This window comes from Diceros bicornis, chromosome 21 (assembly GCF_020826845.1).
Source record: "Diceros bicornis minor isolate mBicDic1 chromosome 21, mDicBic1.mat.cur, whole genome shotgun sequence".
Taxonomy (NCBI): domain Eukaryota; kingdom Metazoa; phylum Chordata; class Mammalia; order Perissodactyla; family Rhinocerotidae; genus Diceros; species Diceros bicornis.
The window spans coordinates 42,694,004-42,710,725 of NC_080760.1; the positions used below are offsets into that span (position 1 = coordinate 42,694,004).

At 50.5% G+C, this 16,722-nt stretch overlaps 1 long non-coding RNA gene across 19 annotated transcripts in view; it reads left to right on the forward strand.

The window, feature by feature from the left end:
* LOC131419616 (uncharacterized) overlaps positions 1-16,722 on the forward strand; it is a 237,199-nt gene that overhangs the window by 59,653 nt on the left and 160,824 nt on the right. For all 19 annotated transcript variants that reach the window (XR_009223296.1, XR_009223304.1, XR_009223300.1 and 16 more), the window contains one exon: positions 6,080-6,433. This is a non-coding gene — a long non-coding RNA (uncharacterized LOC131419616). The remainder of the gene's footprint in view (positions 1-6,079; positions 6,434-16,722) is intronic.

Sequence of the window (16,722 nt, forward strand, 5' to 3'; positions counted from 1 at the left end):
TAAGGCAGCTGACGCTCTTAGAACAAGCACCCAGGAGATGTGGTTATTCCCGGGCCTCTGCCTTCTGCTGACAGCGCCACTGCACCTACCAAATAAAGGAGCAGTTCCTCTCCCAGGCATTGTGTGCCCAGCCTACCCTTCCTCCTGGAGATTTGCGTCTTATCCTGCATCCCGCGCGTCTTAGCTTGGTGACCTTAGGTAAGTCATGTCACCTCTCTGGGCCTCGTTTCTCAGCTGTTCAGTGAGGGCATTGAACCAAATCATTCCAAGGTTTCTCATGCTCTGACATGCTGGGGCTTCTCACATTCCGTGTGGTCCAGCCTCTCCCTCCGTGCCCCAGCTCCTGCCACCCCACCTTGGTAACTAGGATGTCACCAGATGTGCCCGATTTTGGACATGTGCTATCTGCATGTTTGCTTCTCTGGATTTCTTTTTTTTTTTTTTTTTGTGAGGAAGATTAGCCCTGAGCTAACATCTATTGCCAATCCTCCTCCTTTTTTTCCCTTTTTTCTCCCCAAAGCCCCAGTAGATAGTTATATGTCATAGTTTGCACATCCTTCTAGTTGCTGTATGTGGGACGCTGCCTCAGCATGGCTGGACAAGCGCTGCATCGGTGCACGCCCGGGATCCGAACCCGGGCCGCTAGTAGCGGAGCGCATGCACTTGACTGCTAAGCCATGGGACCGGCCCCTCTCTGGATTTCTTAGTATAGCCTGAAAGCTCCCTGAAGGCAGGGATCCTGTCTTTCTTGATGAACGTAATTTCTGGCTCCTAGCACCATGAGCGCTCCCTATGTAGCTATGATTAATCACTATGCCAGTCAACATTTATTGGGCACCTGTTGAGTTTCCCAAGTGCTGTGCAGGACTCCTGGAGCCTGGCCAAACCCGGATGTCAGTATTTTTAAAGAATAGCTCTAATCAATGTACCTGGCAGAGTTGTCAGCAGGGCTCTGTTACCTAATGCAGGTGAAGGTGCCCGGCGATAGAGGGCTCGTTCTGTGTGGGCCCCCGTGCCCCCTCCTGCATAGGGAGTGTCACAGTGCAGAGCATCATCAATCAGATTCTTACTATTACTAGTGAATGGGACTGGGTTCAGTTTGCATCTCCCAAGCCTAACGGGTGGGAACAGCAACAGTACTAGCTGATCAGGCTGTTGTTAAGGGAGATGCTGACGCTCTGCGTGAGTTGTGAGCCCCCCGTGGGCAGGTTTGTATGCCAAGCACTTTATATACAGTCTGTCTTCCACGGATGAACCCCAGAGGGCATGCATTCCAATTCCTTGTTTTTATTAAACAGACGAGGAAGCACTTTCAAAGACCTTGAGGGATGTGCCCAGGGCCAGGGACTGACTGCAGTGGTGGGAGTCACACCCTGGTTTATTTGGCCCCCACGCCCCCACTCATCCCCCCATCCCCTGAGGGAGGCATCGGGTCAGTGCGAGGAGGAGCGTGTGCCGGAAGGCTTGGGCATTCCAGATCAGCTGATCCGTGTCACCCCAGCACACGGTGGGGGGAAACCGAAATGAGGCAAAAATAGAGTCTGTCAGCAGGAGGACAGCTGCCGCTTTCTCGGGGAACAAGTCTCCTTGGTTTATCTCCCAGGTTGGGCAGGCCCCCGCTCTCGGGGTATCACAGAGAAATCACGTGAACACGGCCAGAGAAACGGCTGCGTCTCCCTTGGTCAGAAAAAGATGAAGTGGACACCTTCTTTGTGGCATCGGTGTTGAGGAAATCTTACCCCACAAACCTGAGAAAGAGAGAGAGAGAGGCGAGCCGAGATCGTGAGGGCTTCGCTGACTAGATTCTTAGCTCCGAGAACACCTTCGCATCCCCTGCAGCTGGTGCTGCTGCCCCTTGGCCGGCTCTCAGAGGTGTTGGAGTCAGCGTCTGCTGACTCGTGCTCCTGCTAAAATTAACAGCGTGACTGATGGCTGCTGCAAGAGGGAAAGAGAGAGAGAGAGAGAGAAAACACACACAGAGTCAAGGAGACCCGGAGGCAGAGATGGGGGCCGACACACAGCCATGGACCCGCTGGGAGATGCTCTCTGTGGCTCGCACCACAAACTCGATCCTCTCACAACGGTGGTACCAGGGACCGCCTGACCTGGCTTTCCTCATTCTGTCCCTCGTAGCCCATTCTCCAGTCTGTGCCAACCCACGATACCTTAAGTCTTCAGGTTCCCAGAGCATCCCTCTGTGCGTTCCATATTTAGGGGAAGTTGGTGTAGAAAGATGCTCTCTTCTTACTGGACAGGAAAGAGAGGCAGCCTGTTTTTTGTTTTTCCTCAGAGTGTCCACGACGGGGGGTGGGGGTCAGCTGGTGGAAATACCTGGTGGGGAGGGTCAAGAATGAAATGACATATTTGGGCCTGGCAGCTTGGGAGGCAGAGAGGAGGGAGACTCAGCCAAGAGAATGACACTGAGGGCCGTATTTTGTTGTGGGGCAATTCTGTGTCAAATTCCATGTCACCAGGCCAGAGCATGCTTATTAGTGAAGTGTTTCCCTCAGTGCCCTCGGGGGCAGGGTCAGCTCTAGGTCTGTGGGGCATGAAAGTCTGGGGGAGCGGGGAAACCTGGAAGGTGTCGGTTCCCAGGCCTTGAGGGGGAGTTCCGATGTCTTCAATATTCCAGCAGACAGACTTTCACAGGAGAAATAAAAACAAAATGTTAACCAACTTTTTACTGAGGTAACATGCATAAAAAAGGGCGCAAGATCCTGAGTATGTAGACAGCTTGACAAATGTCCCCAAACTGAAGCTGCATGTGTAGCCAGCCCCTGGATGAACAGAACATTTCCAGCATGTCAGAAGCCCCCTGCTGACCCCTTGCAGTCACCAACTGTCCCTTTCTCCCTCACTCAGGATAGGCTCATCCTAACTTCTAACAGCATAGATTAGTTCAACCTGTTTATGTATTTAATATAAATAACATACTGCATTCCCTTGTGTCTGGTTTCTTTCACTCAAAATTACGTTTGTGAGACGTGTTCAAATGTTGCTTGCAGTTCTAGATCATTCTCATTGCTCTGTAATGTGTGCGTGTTTTTAAAATCCGTTCTACTGTTGATGGGCATTTGAGTAGTTTCCAGTGTTCGGATGTTAGGATGTGCTGTGGTGAACATCCTTAGATCTTTTGGTGAACGTATGCACACATTTCTGTGAGTTTACACGGAGGAGTGGAACCCCTGGGTCGCAGGGTGCACATATATTCAGCTTAAGTAGATGGTGCAAAAATGGTTTCCCAAAGTGGTTGCTTGTCTTTGTTCAGGATGCCTGTCCACCAGCTCATATGAGAATTCCCACTCCACATGGAAGCCAGTCGTTGGTTTGTTGGTATTGCCTATCATTTTTGGTTTGGCCAATCTGTTACAGAAAGAGCAAATGACTTGAAAGGAATCACATAGGAGAGAAAATGAAAATGCTCCCCAAGAGGGCTCTTCTCTCTATGAAGAGAATCATCATATCTAGATGATACTAGAAATCGTGATGTGTAATGCCCCACATCGTGCATTCTTGCAGGTGGAGCCGTGGCGGGGCCACCTGCTCACGTGAACATCAGCGCTGCCCCTGCCCTGGGTTGGGGACCGCCAATTTGCTGCAGTAATGCCCAACAGACCATGTAATAATTCTTTGCCAGGTGACAGAGCTTTAATGTACCTGACCCCAACAAAACAAGCCTGGCTTCAGACTTGCCTATGGGCCTCTGTAAATATTTAACAGACTGTGTCCCCCATCCTCTCTCCTGCCATTACCTGGGGCTCGTACCATAAATCACTGCTCTCCTTCCTGCTGTAGGCAGCTCCTCTCCACCGACAGGACTCCATCCTGACGTTCTGGTGCGATGCTGCTCCTGGGCTGCTTTCTGGGGCTGGCAGCTCTTGGTGGTTGCTGTAGGAGCTAAGGATGAAGAGGGACAAGTGTGAGGAGTCCTAGGACAGACCAGGCTGAAGGACAGACTTGGGGGAGACCTCTTCCATTTGGTGCATAAAATAATGGCTTAGATGGAACTCTTAATAAGTGCCCGGCAATATGCTCTGTGCTTTATGTTGATTATGCCATGTCAGCCTCACAGCAGTTCTGTGAAGTAAGTGGGTGTGACTTACCCCCATATTACAGACGAAGAAACTAAGAGTTAAAAATGTTTCTCCAGAGTAACATAATTAATACATTTGGTGGTTTGACTTTAAACTTCAGTGTTTTAACTGCTCTCCTGTACTTCTCTCTTAGGGGCTGATTTTAGACACTTAAGCTTCCTTTTGAACCTGTCTTTCTCTTGGGTTTTTCCAAAAGCTATGTCAGATGGGTTTAATGGGATAAGGGGAGCTCACTGGTGACCCTGTGACCCCTAGTCACTGAAGAATGCTTAAAATGGAGGATGGATGCCCTGTGGCGTGGTTGCTATGGGAGATAGAATAATGGCTCCCCAAAGATATCCATGTCCTGGTCCCCAGAACCTGTGAATATGTTACCTTACGTGTCAAAAGGGACTTTGCAGATATGATTGAGGTTTAGGACCTTGAGATAGAGAGATTATCTTGGACCATCTGGGTGGGGCCGGGGTAATTTCATGAGTCCTTAAAGGTAGAAGAGGGAGGCAGAAGAGTCAATCAGAGAAGGAGATGTGAGGATGGGCAGAGATGCTATGTTGCTGTATTTGAAGATGGAGGAAGCGATGTAAGCCCAGGCATCTGAGAGCAGCCTCTAGTAGGTCCAGAAGCCAAGGAAGTAGATTCTTCTTAGAGCCTCCAGAAGGAACACAGCCTGCCAACACCTTGATTTTAGCTTCGTGAGGCTTGTGTCGGACTTCTAACCTCCAGAGCTGTAAGATAATGAATTTGTGTTGTTTTATACCACTAGGTATTTGACAATTTGTTATTGCAGCAATGGCTGCTATTGGTGACACTTGCTGTAATGGTCAAGCTCACGGGCTTTGGAGCCAGACTGCCTGATTTCAAACCCCCGTTCCATCATTTTCTAGCTGAGTGACCTTGAAGAAGTCGCTTAACCTTTCTGGGCCTCAGCTTTCTCACCCCTAAAATTGGATAAGAATAGTTTAGAAGACGTAGGGTTGTTGTGAGGATTAAATTAGGATTCTGTGCACGCAAAATGCCTAGAGGTACGTTTTAGCTGTAGCCGTCCGGGTAGACATTCCTCACGAGTAGCGCAGAGCAGCGGATCAGGACGCACACTGAGGAGACAGACTCTCAGGCCTCAGATTCGGGCTCCGCTCTTAGCAGTTTGAAGCAAGGTGGTTGTCTGTGCCTTGTTTCCTTATCTGGAGAAAAGGGGCAGGAGTCGCAGGGTGGTTGCGGGGTGGAATCAGATGTGGACCAGAGCTTTTAGCGGGGTGAGTAAGAGACTCCACAAAGCGCAGTTACTGTTATCATCTGGTGGGTGGTGGCTGTGGGGCCTCAGACCCTATGCTTTGTGGATCCATTTGTTCATGGTTATCTTTAGAATAATTCAAGTTCGCTGGGTTGGGGAGACAAAAGTCTCTCCCTATAGCTGGAATAGTCCTGGGTACCTAGTAGGCACTCAGTGATTGCTGAATGAATGCATAAAAGAGGAACAGGCCCCGCCCTGCCCTGCAGAAGCTCACAGTGCCGGACAAGGCCTGGCGTGATGCCAGGGCTCTGCGGTTGTCTTTAAAAAGAAACAAAACAAAGCATGACGTCCTACCAGCTGACCCAAAACCCCCTCAGCTCACTATAGGACCTCAGCCCTGCAGGGGAGTCAGGGCTGCGTGCCAGGCCTGGCCGCGCTGTGAACATCCGAAGCCAGCCACTTAACCTTTCCGGAACATTCTCTTCTCATCTTTATAATGGACATACCTCAGCTCCCTCTGCCCTCCCAGGGTGGTTCGGAGGAGCTCTAAGCGGTGGAAAGTTCTGCCTGTGGGAGGTGACGCTCTCCTGAGGGCCCCATCTCCCACTTGACCTGGACCAGACCCACAGGGCATTATTTTTAGTGAGTTCCCCCCTAAGTATATTAGGGTCAAATAGAAGGAAGAAAGGATAACTGACTACTGCTCTGGGTCCCTGATTGTAACAAGATTGATTTTTCTCCTTCCTGTCCCCAGGCCTGATCTTTTGACCAGAAAGGAATTAAGAAGATGCCCGTTGTGATGGCTGCGCCTGTCAGCTGTGGACCTTCATTCGGGGATTTTCTGAGCCGTGTGGATTTACAGTGATATTCAGCCACCTGGGGAATCACGCTGGGGGAAGCATTCTCTGGAATTACACATACCCGGCACATTTCTGGATGCTAAAGGTGGTTTTAAGGAAGGCCCTGGCTGCGTGCCTTGTGGATTCCTGCAGCCTGGACGCCTGTAGGGGACAAGGACCACAGCTTCCTGAGAGGTCTCTGTCCTCATCTTGGACTGGAATGTTCAGTTGGGTCTCTGCCGGCTCCTTGTGGGGGCTCCCTGTGAAATGTAAGTCCTGTCTCACGTCTCGTGTGCACACATCTAACGCGTGTTCTGTCAAGCACTCCCCTGGGCTTAGGGGACACTGGCCTGGCTGGTGGTAAAGAGGTCATTGTGATGTGGCCGGCTCTCAAAAGACACTGGCCTTTCGTGAGCTCATTCTGTGTCTGGTGCTGGGGGCTTGGGGGAGACAGATGGAAATGGAAAAGTGTCTTGGGGGGGCCGCCACTGTTCCTGTGCTGACGTGTATGACGTCACCCTTTATTGATTTTCCTGGTTCCTGTGTCTTTCACCGTCTCGCAGACCATAAGTGCATTGAAGACTGGGGCTCTGTGTCACGAGCATGTCACGTGATGCCTGGCACATAGTGTGTCCTGCTGCGGGAAGGGTGCGTTAAGACATGATCGTTAATGAATTAAGACATCGAAGAGTAAATAGGGAACATATGCATGAGGAGATAGTTTCTTGGCTCTGTGCTTGCAGCTAGAAACAAGGAATTGAGTGTCAGCAGAGTGCCAGTGGAGCAAGAAAGGCCTGGAGTTTGAATGTCTCACCTGCGTTCACTGTGTGACATGGGCAAGTGACTGCTGGATCCTTTGATCTTTTCTCTCCAATAGAGGTGATGTGTTACTGTCCTTCACAGGATTGGTGTCAAGGCTCACAAAGTAGTGGCTTGTGTGCTGACGCCTGGCATGGTGCCTGGCACACAGCAGACACTCAGCACGTGGTAGGGTCCCTGTTGGTGGGAGGAAGACTTCTGGGAAGGAGGAGTGTGGCTGAGGCCTTGAAAGTGTTTCTGAGCAGAGCCCGGTGGGCTGTGCTGGACTTTGAACTGGGCACTGCTGGTTGGCGTGGACAATTGATCGAAGGTCACAGTCCCTGGAGCCTGTGGGATGGCTGAGTGGCGGGTCAGCAGCGGATGAGGGGAAGGAGCCTCGTGTCAGCGTGACGGAGAGAGCAGCTGGACTGGGACTTGGCAACCAAGGCCTGGTGTGCTTCTGCAGTTGACGAGCAGAAGGACTGGCCCCCTGCGTCCTGACTTGGCAGCTGTGAGGTTGGTGGCTCCGAGGGATGCTGCCTTAGCGTTGGGCCACCCACAGGAGAGTGGCAGCCCAAACAGCCAGTGCCCCGAGTGCTCAGGTCACCTGGGGCCACCTGGCACTTGGCTGCCAAGACTGTACTTGGGGCGGGGCCTGGGGTTCAATTTGCTTGGGTTCCCAGTTCTGCTCATGCCCAATGGCATTTCTCAGCGAGGCTTTCCCTGACCTCCTAATGCCAGTAATGTCCCTCTGGCTATTCCACACTGTTCTGGTTCACAGCTCCTACTGTGTTGTAATGGTATATTCATTTATGCAAAGTATTTGATTTCTCGTCTTTCTCCCACACTAGCAAGTAATCTCTCTGAGGTCAGGAAACGTGTTTGTCTTGCTCACAGGCTAAGCACGCAGTAGGCATCTTATTGCATTGTAGTTGATCAGATCAGATGATGACTCTTAGTGGTTTTCTTTCCGCTTCTCTGAAAAGAACACACAAAAGGGAAACACACACACACAAAAGGGAAACACTGTCTCTCTCTTTTTTTTTTCAGTTATTTTATTGAGGTCATAATATTTTATAACATTGTGTAATTTCAGGCGTACATTGTTATTTATCAGTTTCTGTATAGACTGCATCATGCTCACCACTGATAGTCTAATTTTTATCCGTTACCGTTATGTATGTGCCCCTTTACCCCTTTCGCTTACCCCCCAACCCCCTTCCCCTCTGGTAACCATAATCTGTTTTCTTTATCCATGTGTTTGTTTATCTTCCACATATGATTGAAATCATGCAATGTTTGTCTTTCTCTGTCTGGCTTATTTGGCTTAACATCATACCCTCAAGGTCCATACATGTTGTTGTAAATGGGATGATTTTGTCTTCTTTTTATGGCTGAGTAGTATTCAATTGTGTATGTATACCACATCTTCTTTATCCATTCATCAGTCGATGGGCATTTGGGTTGCTTCCACGTCTTGACTATTGTGAATAATGCTGCAGTGAACATAGGGGTGCATAAGTCTCTTTGGATTGTTGATTTCAAGTTCTTTGGATAAATACCCAGTATTGGGATAGCTGGGTTGTATGGTATTTCTATTTTAAATTTTTTGAGGAATCTCCATACTGTTTTCCATAGTGGCTGCACCAGTTTGCATGCCCACCAGCAGTGTATGAGTGTTCCCTTTTCTCCACATTCTCTCAAACATTTGTTATTTTTTGTCTTGGTAATTATAGCCATTCTGACGGGTGTAAGGTGATATCTCATTGTAGTTTTGATTTGCATTTCCCTAATAATTAGTGATGTTGAATATCTTTTCATGTGCCTGTTGGCCATATGTGTATCTTCTTTGGAAAAATGTCTGTTCATATCCTCTGCCCATTTTTTGATCTGGTTGTTTGTTTTTTTATTGTTGAGTTGTATGAGTTCTTTATATATTTTGGAAATTAACCCTTTGTCGGATATGTGATTTGCAAATATTTTCTCCCACTTGGTGGGTTGTCTTTTCGTTTTGTTCATGGGGAAACACTCTCTTTTTCAGCATCTGTGTGTAACTTAATCAGCCCAACAGGTCCACTAGGTGGGCAATGGTGTGTCCATTTTACAGTTGAAAACTTTGAGGCTTTGAGGGGCCATGTAACTTACCCAAGGTTATTTATCCAAAAGAAGGCAGAGCAGGAAGCTGAGAAGGGTGTGTGTGTGTGTGTGTGTGTGTGTGTGTGTTGAGCACTGCCTGCTGTGGAGTGCTCTTGGGTCCTTAGAACTGGGTGCCCAGTTTGTCCTCTGGGGGAGAGAGACATTCAGTAAGAACTGTGTCCCCCACTGTGCGGAGGAGGCAGGCATGGTGCTGGGCCGTGGGATGAAGTGAGGTTGGGATCATGGTCTGGCACCGGGCGGCTCATGGTCTGCAAGGAGCCTGTGCCCTTGGGTGAGCAGGGATTTGCAGCACAGCTGGACCATGGCCAAGCAGGGCGGGGAGAGGAGTCATCTGGGGAGGGTCTCTGGAGGGACTGGGAGACTTGGAGGGCTGGGAGGTTTGGCTGGGCTTGCCGTGGTAAGCAGAACTGTCCTGGGGACGTGAAAAGTCAGCTAGAAAAGTGAGTGGGGGAGACCAGGGCTCAGCACCGCCCCTTCTCTTCTGCCCTCCCAGGCTTCTTGCACTCCTCCTTGCCGTCTCCTCCCACCCTCCTGCTGCGGCAGCTGCGTCTCACTTATCAGGAGGCCCGCAGCCCTGCTCTTTCTCCTTTTATCAGTGACTCCCTCCAACAACCCCATTGTGGTGGTCCTGGTTATCTCCTGCTCCTCCCGGGAGGGCGAGGGTGGGCTTGGGCACCAGAAGACAGGATGGTCATGGCGAGAAATAAGACTACTGCTTCCCCCTCCTGTCTGGCTGCTCTGAGCACCTGCCCCACGTCTGTGAGGTTGCACCCTGTGGACGTTGATGCAGGAACGATCACCATTTGTTAAGCCATGCTCTGTGCAGGGCACGTGGCAGGCATGATTCCGTTCCAACCCCAGAACAGACCTATGGGGTAGGCGCTGTTATTATGGTCTTTTTTAGTGTTGAAGTAACTGGAACTCAGAGAGACAAAGCAGGTCTCCCCAGGGCACACAGGCAGGATTTGAACACAGTTCTCTCTGATTTCAGAGCCACTGAGCCACACTGCCTGGAGCTGAGAGACACAACTTCTGCTCTCTTCTTGGTCTCCCAGCGACTGTGTGACCTCGGGCAGATCACCTCCTTTCTCTGGGCCTTTGTACCCACATTGGTAGGGAAACCATCTAATTTCTCTTCTAAGCTGGGACACTTAAGAGTGAAAGGAGCACTGTGACACTGACTCTGGGATGAGAGGTGTAAACCAGGAGGGTGCTGGGCAAACCAGACCCTGTGGCACCTGGACTCATCAGTTAGGTGGAGGGGGGTGCTGCTGGTCCTGATGTTGGTGGTGCTGCTGGTGCTGGTGGTAGTGCTGCTGGTACTAATGATGCTGGTGGCGGTGTTGCGGGTCCTGATTCTGGTGCTGCTGCTGTTGCTGCTGCTGGTGCTGGTGCTACTGGTGGTGATGGTGGTGGTGGTAATGCTGGTGTTGCGGGTCCTGGTCCTTGTGCTGCTGCTGCTGGTGTTACTGGTGGTGATGTGGTGCAGGTGCTGCTGCTCCTGGTGCTTCTGCTGGTGTTGATGCTACTGATGCTGGTGCTGATGTTGGTGGTCCTGGTCCTGGTGCTGCTGCTGGTCCTTGTGGTGCTGCTGGTGGTGCTGCTGCTGCTGCTAATGCTGCTATTTCCTGGGTGCAAGTTGGCTCCTCAGATTCTCCTTGCAGTTGCGTGGGCAGTTTGCATTTCTGCTCATGGCACATGAGCTTGGCCTAATCTCCTCATCTCACACACAGTCTGCCTTTAGCTGCTCGGAAGAACTCCTTTCTCTTTGAGCCCTTTTTGCCCAGACTGCGGCTAGAGCAGGCCTGATCTGTATGTTTTTTTTTTTTTTTTTGTGAGGAAGATCAGCCCCTGAGCTAACATTCGATGCCAATCCTCTTCTTTTTTGCTGAGAAAGAGTGGCCCTGGGCTAACATCCGTGCCCGTCTTCCTCTACTTTATATGGGATGCCGCCACAACGTGGCTGGACAAGCGGTGCGTCGATGTGCGCCCGGGACCCGAACCTGTGAACCCTGGGCTGACGAAGTGGAGCGTACGCACTTAACTGCTGCACCACTGGTCCGGCCCCCCAATCTGTATGTTTTTTAACTGATGGGCCCCTGTGGTGGTGGAGAGCACACACTCTAGTCCTGGGGGCTGGGAGTTACAGTGCTGCCCCCCACTGACACACACCCCCCAGCCTGCATTCCCAGAGATGGCTTAGCGCCCTGGACCTGTTCCCCCACAGGGGTGCCTGGGCCCCCTGGAGTCTGCACAGGGTCACCGTGAGAGAAGGGCTGTGACTCATTCTCCAGGCCGAGTCTGGAGACAGGGGCTCTCAATGAACAGCCATGGGGTTGCTAAATGGCTGGTGTTTACGACCGCCTGGAATGTGCCTGGTTAACCTTCCAACTTGGCGAGGTAGGTGTGGCCCTCCTTTTACATATGAAGAAACTGAGGCTCAGAGAGATCCAGAAAACTGCCGTGCTCATCTCTGGAGAGGGCGGAGAAGCTGGCGTGTGCATGCCAACCTGTCAGCCTTCCACCTCCCTTCTGCTCAGCCAGTGGTTCTTGGAGTGTGCGATGACATGCGCGAGACGATTTTAGGTTGTACGGGGGCAAACTTTTTTAGAAAAATACTTGTTGTATACTTACTTTAACTTGAATTAGAAAAAGACCACAATTGGCACGTGAGACCTGTGATGTTGCAGATATTACTGCTTAGAACGTAGATATTTAAGTTAAAAAAAAAAAAGGTCGATTTTGCAAAAATGTTAAGATGACAAATGGACATAGCCCTCTTGAAGAGAGCTGAGTTTGGAGTGAGGCTTCCTGCTTTCCTTTGTGGTCCTTTGGCTGTGTGGCTCTGGCCACATCACTGCAGACGGTGTCTCAGCCTGTGACCTGAGTAGCTCTTTGTCCTGAGTCATGTCAGGTGTGCCATTTAGTCCACCGTGATCCTCCCTAAATCCAGAAGAGTCATGATGAAGTGACTGCACAGCTCAGTCTGAAGCTAGATTGAAAACGAAAAGAAGCCCAGAATGACAGTGCTTTATAATCCTTTAATTCTGCTTGAATTGACCGCGGCTGCTGATCTCGGCCCTGCCAACTCTGTTATATTTATGGAGCATCTAGAGTTTTCCAGTCAACCCCTGTATTACTCTCTGAGACTGAATGATGAAATAGTAAATATTCCCACTCTGCAATCAATAGATGACTCGTTCACTCATTTTTTCATTCATTTCGCCTCAATAAATAGGGAGTAATATTACCTACCCCTTGGGTTTATTGTGAGAATTAAATAAGAGAACATATTGAAGGGCTTAATTCAGTGCCTGACATATAATAAGCACTCAGGGAATATAGCTATTTTTAACTAAAATGTTAAAATGGAGTTAGAAGATCAAAACATATAGGCATATAGAAAGAAAGAATATTGAGTGTGAGTTACTAAAATTTAACATTAGATTTAGCTCCGAGCTTCCTAGTTAGCACAAGGATTGGTTAACTTTTCTAACAAGGGCTAGATAGTAAATATTTTCAGCTTTGTGGGCCATATGTGTCTGTCACCGCTAGTCAGTCCTGCCTTTGTGTCTGAAAAGCATCCATAGCCAATATGGAAATGAATGGGCATGGCTGTGTTCCAATAAAACTTTATTTATGACAACTGGCAATGGGCCCGTAGACTGTAGTTTGCCCTTTGGTCTAAATGAAGGAAACCTGTTTGTTTTTGAAAGAGAGAAACTTCTCCTGGATCATAAATACTGAAAAAAATTTGTTAAAAGATGTAGTCTTTATATGAGGCTTGTTGAGCAACATAAGGGCAGTGCTTTAGTTGGGGTTTTACAGAAAATACAGAAGAAGGCCTTCACACTGCTAGTTCTTTTGCTGTTTATTTAGCAAATCTTTATTGAGGGCTTGCTGTGTCCCAGCTCTGATGTTGACCCACAATAAAACCTAAAGGCACGTGCATTTTGGCAGAGGGGGCTGCATCGGCGAGGGGTCGCTCAGTGATGATTTAGGGGGGTCAGTTTATAGTGTTCTCAGTGTCGGGTGCACTGTCCAGTCCCTGAATTACACGCAGGCCTCACTGCTAATTCGAGTGGCAGGCCTGAGCTCCAGACACAGCCACTCAGGGTCCTGCCTCACAGGGTGGCTGGGAACATTGTGAGACCCTTGCCCTCTTTGAATGATAGCTGCAGTTAGTGGAAGAGTGTGGTCTTTGGAGCCAAACACAACCAGATTTTGAAGGTTTGCTGTGTCATAGCTGTGTAACCTTGCTCTAATTCCTAAACCTCTCTGAGCCTCGCTTTCTTCATCTGCAAAGTCGGAACCATAAGACGGCTGAATCTCTAGTTTTTGCTGCAGTGTAGCCAGCTGGTATTTGCTCTCTAATGTTAATGCCTGCTCATGGGGGTCTGGTGGCTGCTGGCCTCACCCCTCCTTCATCCCAGGAAGCTGTATCCTGGCTTTTCCAGCTGGAGCCTGTGGGTGTGAGGGTTGCAGCCCCCTCCTCCCGGGTGCGTGTTCAGGGCTTGAGAAAACACTGGCCTGTGGAATTCCGAAGTTAATGAAGGGGGCAGATTCCAGGAGGGTCTCTGTTTGACCTGCCACCCCTTCTCCGACCCCTGTTAGCCCTGAGCACGTTTGGAGGCAATGAAAGGTTTATAGCAAAAGCACTCTCACGCGGTGGGGCGGGACCGTGGCCTTGGCTGCTGGAAGCCTGGGCCAGTGTGGGTGAGTTGGAGCCTCTTCCCCATGGTGCCTGGTTAGACAGAGAGAGGCGCTGGGAACAACCTGGCGGGCAAGGCCGGCCATCTTGGGGGAAGGGGAGCATATTTGAAAAAGCTGGGGAATGATCCTCAGCTGTCCACAGGAGGGGCTGTGTGAGAACTTTGAAAGAAGAATCAGTTGCCTTAAACAAAAAAAAAAAAAAAGGAAACTTTTTTTTTTCATTATTCTGACCTTAGGACCCAAGAGGCACATTCAGTAGAACTAGTGGGTTGGGGTAAAGAGAATGGGCCTCTGTTGACTGAGACAGTTTCAAGATACAGTCTCTGTTTCTGGCTCGTGGAACCTTCTGGAAGAAGGCTTTGGCGACCAGAGCGAGGCAGTGAAGTGCCGTTGCTTAGGATGTTGGAGGCCAGAGCTGGGCAGTGAAATTGCGGTTGTTGGGCCGCACTGGGTCGGGCTCATCCCAGGCAGTGCGCGAGCACGGTCTGAGTCTGCTGCTGGGGGTCTTGGGTGGATATGGTGGGCCTGCACGGAGCTGCGTGGCCTCGGCCGTGAGCATGTGTCCCGTCTGCCCTGGTTGCTCTCTGGGAAGTGAAGTATTTCCTGCGGTGGGGCGTGGGGAGTCTGTCCCCCTTTCTTTGTCTCCTCAAAGGGTTGGCCATGCTGATAGCTGGTGCTGCAGGGCAGTTGCTGGGGTGGGGGTCTTTTCCTCTATCTGCCACCATCTCTGACTCCACATGGGGCGGGGGTTCTGGGGAGAGGGGTCAGTTCCACCTGATTACCAGGAACTGCCTTTACCCTCCTCTCCCCCGTCGAGGCTTATCTGGCTCCCAGCAAAGAGCAGCTGCTCGTGGTGAGGTCTCTGAGGCACTCAGAGGTTCGGAACTGGGTTTAGCGGGAGGCGATGACATAAACAAATAAAAATTAGCCAGGACAGGCTCCCAGCCTTCTGCTCCCCTGGGGCCCCGGAAACTGCTTGTTGCATGTTCAGGGAACATGAAGATGCTCGTCATAAACAGAACTTTCCTGATGGAGAAATGCTCTAGGGAGGTTGTGGGGGCATGTTAGAAAATCCGGCACTGTGTAAGTGCCGGGGCTTGCTGGCTGTGTAGACCTTGGGTAGGACGCTTGGCCTCTCTGAGCCTTTGTTTCCTCCCCTGCGAAGTCGAGTTATTGTGAAAATTAGATGACCTGAGATGTGATACCTGGCGGACTTTTAGTCCCCCTGCTCCGAACCTGACACATAAGGAACTCGGAATCTAAGTCAGATTCGTTTTGTGACTGTCCTATTTCCCAGTTGTTGAGTCAGCTCAGGCACTTCTTGGGACTTCTCTGAGGCTCTAGCTGCTCGTCTTTCAATGAGGTGGTGTCCTTGCCTTGTGCCCCTCACGTGCTTGTTGAGAGGACCAAATGAGTCACCTCGGGGAAAGTGGCTGACAGCTGGGTTGCCTTTCACAGCCAGGGGTGATGGCTGAACCTGATTCCTCAGGGAGGGAGTGTGGAGGTGGCAGAGGTGATGGCATGGAGCATGTTTATTAAGGTTAGCCAGGCAGCACGAGACTGCTGAGGCGTGTTCAGGACGCAGGCAGCCCTGCCTCCCTTTCAAGTCACGGAGCGCTGGGCATCCTGTAAGTGCCCCCAACTCTGTGCTCTCCTCTGCTTCCCAATGTCCTTCAGGGTGACTTGCCGGATTCTAGAATCTGCTGTTCAGTATTGGGGCCATGTCTTCACATAATGTGAATCGTCCAGATCTGAAACACAAAACAAGAAGCCACAAAGGGTTATTTAACAAACTCCCTAACCCTGCCCGCAGGATTAACAAGTGTTGATGTGGCTATTTCCTTTGCATCATTGCTTTGGAAGAAATAAAAAAAAATTAGAGATAAAGTGGAAGTCTGTGGTCCCTCTTCTCCTGTTCCATTTCCTTTGCTTCGTAGAAGTACTTCCTGAACTCGAGCTATCAATAGATCGTGTTCTTACACTTTTATTACAGATCTGTTTGGTGGCTATTTGTAGCACAGTTTTATGTGTTTTAAAATTTGTGTGGAGGTGGCATATCATAGATGTGTGGTGACTGCACTTGGCTCTTTTCCTTCCCTATTATGTTTGGGTGATGCTGATGCTGTGTTTGTTCCTTCATGCCCCTCGTGGTGGATTTTGGGTTGTTTCCAGGTTTGTGCTGTTGAGCGGTGCTGGGTGAGCTTCCTTGCACACATCTCCAGGTGCACGGAGGGGTGTCCCCAGGGGCACGAGGACCAGGGAATGCTCACTGTCAACCTTGCCAGCGGTCGCCACACTGCTGCCCAGCGGGGACGATCTGCTTACTGGGTGAACTCCTCGAGGGCGGGAGGTGATGCTGTATCCCTGTGTTGGGTTGGCAGTGCCCAGCACTGGTTCTAGCTCATTGCATGCTTGAATGGAGAGAATTCTGGAAGGAAACGAGATGGGCACTGAGGGCAGGACCAGAGTCAGGATACAGAAGGAGCTGTGCCCCGATGGCCCTCTGCCAAAGCAGCACTTGGTCAGCAGAGAGGAGAAAAGAAGTGGGCGTGGTGGAGAAATTGGTGCTGAAAGGATACCTGTGAAGGGGCCAGCAGAGGTGTCTGAGCCTGGATGGATGTGGCTAGGCTGGACGCAAAGGGCCCGGGAACCATTGCTGAGTGGCCTTTGTGGGGCTGGATGAGGCTGAGTGTGTGTGGGTGTGGAGAGCTGAGGGGGACATAGGGGTGCTGGATTGAGAGCCAGGGCTGGGTGAAGTCTGCCCCACCCTTACTCACCGAGGAGCCCGGTACACAATGTCCCCATCACAGTGTCCCCATCGTGGGGGATGGAGAGTCACCATGACTACTACGGAAGCCAGTCTCAGCCAGGAGCTGGGTTTCTAGCAAAG